The sequence below is a fragment of the Eschrichtius robustus genome, chromosome 3 (genome assembly GCF_028021215.1).
Source record: "Eschrichtius robustus isolate mEscRob2 chromosome 3, mEscRob2.pri, whole genome shotgun sequence".
Lineage (NCBI taxonomy): Eukaryota > Metazoa > Chordata > Mammalia > Artiodactyla > Eschrichtiidae > Eschrichtius > Eschrichtius robustus.
The window spans coordinates 112,479,154-112,486,607 of record NC_090826.1 but is presented as its reverse complement, the minus strand read 5'-3'; positions in this window follow the sequence as shown (position 1 = coordinate 112,486,607).

Sequence of the window (7,454 nt, the reverse complement as noted above, 5' to 3'; positions counted from 1 at the left end):
TGGCACAAAGTACCATATGTTCTAAAAACAATTAGGCCCAGCAGGGTTTCCCTAATGGCTTCCTTGTTAAGCCTCCAGGGCCAGCTGATCTGAAGCCCTCTTGACATGTCTCCTCTCTGAGCTCTGAATGCTTGTGCTTTTTGTCATTTTGTCTTGATACAAGTATTTTCCTGTAGTCATACTTCTTTTGAATTCATTCAGTCTCCCAGAATATTTTCTGATTCTTTCTGGAGAGAATAATGTCTTCTAGCAAATTTGTACTCATTTGCCTTGAATTTTAGCATCCATGGAGCTTCCTACAACTGTTCCTTCCCCTTTATCACACCTCCTTTTAAAAAAATGCTCTGTTCCAGGTTATGAGTTTATTTCATTGGCTCATTTCAGGCCTATAAGAACAGAGGGTAAAGGGACATTTCTATTTATTTTGCTACCATAGCTGTTTTATCAGGATGGATTTCAACCACTGGAGTTGGTGTATTTAAATAAGTAGGAATAAAATAATGGAGAAATGGTAATATATGTACAAAAAGGTAAATGCTGATATGCCTGTTCTGTTCTGAGGATGGAAGTGTCCTTTTTAGTTATCCAAAGTACTTTCTTAAGAATCATATATAAAAAGAGCCTTTATTCTTATCTGTTCAAAGTTTCCATGCTTTGCCGAATTGTTACTCATTTATTGGCCTCTGCCAGAGGACGGGGAGGTGGGCAGATAATCCATAGGGACAGCCAGAAGATTTTGAGATAGGAAAATAATCCTAATTTATTAATTGGGTCAGATTTTGAGATAGGTAGGAAAATAATCCTAATTTATTAATTGGGTCATTTGACCACGTCATTAGTCTGTTAATGGCCACTGTTAGTGAATAAATCTTAATACTTAATTCAGAAGAACAACTGAGCATTTGAGACATTCTTCAGGTTGCTTTTTAAATGAGAGTAGCCTTTCTATTCTATTAAAATGTCCTTTTATAGTCAAAGGTTAATGGCTCATTTTTCCTTCAGTCTAGGGGGGATATTTCATTTCCCTTCTCTCCTCATCCTTTTAATATTTAGCAGAATTTATTTGATACCTTTCTCACACATGTCTCATTCATTCGTTGTCTCTTATTTTCTGTAACCAGCACTATTTTGGCCTTATGATCTCTTTAGAATCACTCTTCTTTATTGTTGTCTCCAATTTTTGTACCCCCATTAACTTGGACTTAGAGAAACTTGGCCTGCAGTGAACCTTAATTTATTCTCCTTAATTTCTGACCCTATAGAAAGAAAACGGTGGTGTGTTACTGCCATCTAATGGAGAGAAGGAAAACTGCAGTGGGAAAACAAAGCGCATTTAGGGCAGGGTTTTCTGAAGGATTTCTGATACAATCCTTAGCAAGAAAATGATGACACAGCAGTTGCCATCTTGAAATCTGCCCTTTCCTGCGGAAAGGGTGATTTGCAACCTCATACAACCATCATCACGAGGCCTCTGGACTATGGCTGGATCATGTCGTTTAGAATCTGAAATTTTAATGAATATGCTGGCAACAGATCATTGAGACAGGCATCTCATTTTGTCACCTTCTTACCCATTCAGTTATCTTGTCAGGGGGCCATAACATTTTAAGTATCAACTAATACATAGTTTTAACTTTTGAAGATATCTGAAGATTGTATGTAATACAGGTGCCTATCGGTAGTGCTTTAGTAATTTATATTATATCAGAAAGATTTTATAAAAATTTCTGGATGTATTGCAGTAGCCAGTATAAGCTGCATGCCCTCCTGAAGATTGGTTTACTCTGAAATGTAATTTTAAATAAACATTATTCCAGGAAAACCACTGTTTCTGCTTGAGTCAATTAGTTTTGAGGATCACCTCCCTTCATAAAAAACACTTTTCTGCTATAGCAGAGAGGGTCAAAAGTTTCATTTGCAATCACCGTTGATGAAATGTGTAAACAAACCACAACTGAACATAACCAGCAGACATGACCTTAATTTTTTTTTTTTCTGAGTTCACCTTTAGAGCCCTCCTGTTACGTTTTCCTTCCCAAATGAAACAGGACCACACTGAAGCTCTCCTCTTCCGTTTCCTCGGCCGTCTTCTTCCTGAGTAGGCGGTTGTTACATTTGTCCTTGTCCCTGACTAGGCATCAGAGTTGTGGCTTTGCTTTTGTTTTTACCCTTGTTTGTTATTCATACAGATGCCCCCAGCCCATCCATGGGATGTGATGCTGCAATCTGTGATGAATCTAAGTTTTTTAAACCTCTACCAGGGGCTTCCCTGGTGGCACAGTGGTTGAGAATCTGCCTGCTAATGCAGGGGACACGGGTTCGCGCCCTGGTCTGGGAAGATCCCACATGCCGCGGAGCAACTAGACCCGTGAGCCACAACTACTGAGCCTGCGCATCTGGAGCCTGTGCTCCGCAACAAGAGAGGCCACGATAGTGAGAGGCCCGCGCACCGCGATGAAGAGTGGCCCCCGCTTGCCGCAACTAGAGAAAGCCCTAGCACAGAAACGAAGACCCAACATAGCAATCAAGCAATCAATCAATCAATAAATTAAAACTTAAAAAAAAAAAAAAACCTCTACCAGGTGATTTTGATACCCAGCCAGGGCTGAGAACCGCCACTGGAGGCAACTGTTTAGAAACGCACAAATAAATTCATTTGAGTTTCTAGAAGAAGGCTATAGTGAGTCTTTCACTATCAAAGTCTTAATTTCCATTGAACATTTATATAAACTGCCACCCAGTGGTACAAGTGCTTATTGTTCTTTCCCATCTGTGTTAACAGAAAAGGAAGTTTGCATTGAGAAATATTCACCTCCCCAACATCACCAGAGCAATTGAGTAATTGTTTTCAGAATTCAGGTTGAACACGTATACAAGAGCCCAGGGTTTGTTGAGTGTTGAATTTTGACCCTGTGAAAGGCCAAGATGTAAGTAATGAGAATAGACTCTTGGCTACACACCAGGTGTGCTCCTAAACAAATGCTTTTCATGCTACATTATCTTGCTTTAATCCTCCAAAACTCAGTGAACCAGGTAGCCTCATTTTTCAGATGGACACTGGGTCAGTCACATAGTAAGTGCTAGCCCAGATTGCAGTGCAGGTCTAATTCTGGAGTGGCTCTTAATTGCTGTACCTAGACAGGCATACCTCGTATTATTGCACTTCAATGCACTTCACAGATACTGCGATTTTTACAAGTTGAAGGTTTATGGCAACCTTGCATCGAGCAAGTCTATTGGTGTCATTTTTCCAGCAACATCCTCTCACCTGTCTCTGTGTCACATTTTGGTAATTCTCATAGTATTTCAAACTTGTTCATTATTATTATATTTGTGATGGTGATCTGTGATCAGTAATGTTTGATGTTACTCTTGTAATTGTTTTGGGGCACCATGAACCATGCCCATATAAGATGATGGGCTTAATCAATAAATATTGTGTGTGTTCTAACTGCTCCACTGGCTAGCCATTTCCCCCATCCCCTGCTCGGGCGTCCCAATTCCCTGAGACACAGCAATATTGAAATTAGGCCTATTGGTAACCCTACAATGACCTCTAAGTGTTCAAGTGAAAGGAAGAGTTTCTCACTTTAAGTCAAAAGCTAGAAATGATTAAGCTTAGTGAGGAAGGCACGCCTAAAGCCAAGACAGGCTGAAATCTAGGCCTCTTGCACCAAAAAGTTTTAGCCAAGTTGTGAATGCAAAGGAAAAGTTCTTGAAGGAAATTAAAAGTGCTACTCCAGTGAACACAAGAATGATAAGAAAGCAGAACAGCCTTATTGCTGACATGGAGAAAGTTTGAGTGGTCTGGATAGAAGGTCAAACCAGCCACAACATTCCCATAAGCCAAAGTCTAATCCAGAGCAAGGCCCTAACTTTCTTCAGTTCTATGAAGGCTGAGAGATGTGAAGAAGCTGCAAAATAAAAGTTTGAAGCTAGCAGAGGTTGGTTCATGAGGTTTAAGGAAAGAAGCCATCTCTATAACATCAAAGTACAAGGTGAAGCAGCAAGTGCTGAAGTAGAAGCTATAGCAAGTTATCCAGAAGATCTAGCAAAGATCATTAATGAAGGTGGCTACACTAAACAGATTTTCAGTGTAGACAGAACAGCCTTCTATTGGAAGAAGATGCCATCTAGGACTTCCATAGCTAGAGAGGAGTAGTCAATGCCTGGCTTCAGAGCTTCAAAGGACAGGCTGACTCTTGTTAGGGGCTAACGCACCTGGTGACTTGAAGCTGATGCTCATTTACCATTCCAAAAACCCTAGGGCCCTTAAGAATTATGCTAAATCAACTGTGCCTGTGCTCTATCAATGGAACAACAAAGCCTGGATGACAGCACATCTGTTTACAATATGTTTTACTGAATATTTTAAGCCCACTGTTGAGACCTACTGCTCAGGAGAAAAGATTCCTTTCAAAATATTACTGCTCATTGACAATGAACCTGGTCACCCAAGAGCTCTGATGGAGGTGTACAACGAGATTAATGTTGTTTTCATGCCTGCTAGCACAACATCCACTCTGCAGCCCATGGATCAAGGAGTAATTTCAACTTTCAAGTCTTAGTCTTTAAGAAATACATTTCATAAGGCTCTAGCTGTTGTACATAGTGATTCCTCTGATGGATCTGGGCAAAGGAAATTGAAAACCTTCTGGAAAGGATTTGCCATTCTGGTTGCCATTAAGAACATTTGTGGCTCATGGGAAGAGATCAAAATATCAACATTAACAGGTGTTTGGGAGAAGTTGATTGGGACCCTCACAGATGACTTGGAAGGGCTCAAGACTTCAGTGGAGGAAGTAACTGCAGGTGTGGTGGAAATAACAAGAGAACTAGAATTGGAAGTGGAGCCTGAATATATGACTGAATATATGACTGAATTGCTATAATCTCATGATAAAACTTTAATGGATGAGGAGATGCTTCTTATGGATGAGATGTAGATGTTTCTTCTACTCCTGGTGAAGAAACTGTGACAGTTGTTGAAATGACAACAGAGGATTTGGACTATTACATAAACTTAGTTGATAAACCAACAGCAGGGTTTGAGAAGATTGACTCCAGTTTTGAAAGAAGGTCTATTGTGGGTAAAATGCTATCAAACAGCATTGCAGGCTACAGAGAAATCATTCATGATAGGAAGAGTCAATCCATGCAGCAAACTTCATTGTTGTCTTATTTTAAGAAATTGCCACCCCCATCCCAACCTTCAGCAGGGACACGCTGAGGCCACCAGCGTGTGGCTCAGACTCCCAGGGTCTCAGCTTCCACACTGACAGGTGTGATAAACCAAATGAGGAATCCAGGTCCATCTCCCCTCAGGGGTGAGTGGGCCAGGCCCCACCCAGCACAGGGTGAGGGCACCTGGCCTGGAAAAGGGGTTGGAAAGATAGGCCCATCTTCATTGTCACCAGGGGCTGAGGGGCCACACAGCAAGGACACAGAGCACCGGCCTTGGAGTCAGGCAGACATAGGTTTGGGGTCTAGTTCAGCCTCTTAGCTCAGGTGTCTTAGATCACTATCTTCACCAATATGAGCCTCTGTGACCTCACTTGTAAACAGGTGAAAACACTTTCCTTGCAGTGCCATTATGAGAAAGAATATCCTGTTTGTCAAGCACATGGTGGAGGGTCCATAAACGGTTGTTGTTATTATTAGCTAATTTTTTTTTTCTAAATTCTTGTTAACTTTTTTTAAAATTATTATTTATTTATTTATTTATTTATTTATTTATTTATTTTGGCTGTGTTAGGTCTTCGTTTCTGTGCGAGGGCTTTCTCTAGTTGCAGCAAGCGGGGGCCACTCTTCATCACGGTGCGCGGGCCTCCCACTATCGTGGCGTCTCTTGTTGCGGAGCACAGGCTCCAGACGTGCAGGCTCAGTAGTTGTGGCTCACGGGCCTAGTTGCTCCGCGGCATGCGGGATCTTCCCAGACCAGGGCTCAAACCCGTGTCCCCTGCATTAGCAGGCAGATTCTCCACCACTGCACCACCAGGGAAGCCCTATTAGTTAATTTTAATAGACCATCTTGACCAAAAGGGGATGGTGGCCTTCTAGGTAACCAGTAGGGCCGGTGGTGTAGCTCTTTTCTGTCCACAGATTTTGTTACCCAGTTACTACCCCCAGTAACATGTTGCTATAGAATCTCACCTCCTGCCCTGTGGTCTCCAGCACAGAGACCCTCAGAGCTGGCTGCACAGCAGGAGAAACCGAGGACCTTACACTCATGTCAACAGACACCCACTTTTGCGATTCAGAGGGTCTGGGGGTGGAGCCTGGGCTTCTTCTAATCCCTGGACCCATCCATGGACATGATCCACTGAAGTTCGCCAAGGCCTGATGTCCGAGGCCCCAGAGCACCCACCTCGTCATAGAAACAATCACGGTCCACAGTCACCCTCGGGGTCCATCACCACCACCTTCTTCAGAACCATCTCAGTCCACATCAGACTGACCTGGAATCCCTGCTTGGTTGTGGTGACTCCAGTGTACACCCGTGTATACCTGCACTCTGCAGGGCAAACATGCTGCCCACACAAGCGGGTGTGCCCACGCCCGCCTCCTCCACCTTGCCCTCCTCTCTTCGTCTATGGTTGGGCACAGGCTCCAGAATGTCCCACTTAACACCATTCGTCATTGCAAAACCCTCAGTGTGCAGCATGTGCATTTAAAGACCAAAATAGAATTCAACTGTCCTCCCAATAAATTTCATTCTTTAAAAAATCATAATGAAATATTAAAATGGACTTGTGGTTGCCAAGGGGGTAGGGGTGGGGGAGGGAAGGATTGGGAGTTTGGGATAAGCAGATGCAAACTTTTTTTTTTTTTTTTTTTTGGCCACGCAGCATGGCTTGTCAGATCTTAGTTCCCCAACCAGGGATCGAACCTGGGCCCACGGCAGTGAAAGCACCAAGTCCTAACCACCGGACCGCCAGGGAATTCCCCGATGCAAACTATATAGAATGGATAAACAACAAGGTCCTACTGTATAGCACAGGGAGCTGTATTCAATGCCCTGTGATAACCCATAATGGAAAAGAACATGAAAAAGAATGTGTGTATATGTGTATGTATAACTGAATCACTTTGCTGTACAGCAGCAATTAACACAACGTTGTAAATCAACTATACTTCAATAAAATAAATTAAAAAAAAAAAGAAAATAGTAGGCTATTTTCTTTGTGGACATTGGGCAGCTTTACTAAGCAATTTGAAGTTACCTTAGTAGAAATATCCTAACTGAATATTGCATATTCCCGTAGTATGAGTGTTTCCGGATTTTACTGAAAAACTTCATTGTATTCATGTTTTGGATGGTCACCGAAAACTGCTGGTATGAAATAAAACGTGGCTAAGGTTGTTCTGTTGTTTTTAAGTAACACACATCAGCAAGAAGACAGAACTTTCACAGAGAAAGGAGGGGTTGGTCAGTGTTTGAAGGATAGTGCAGG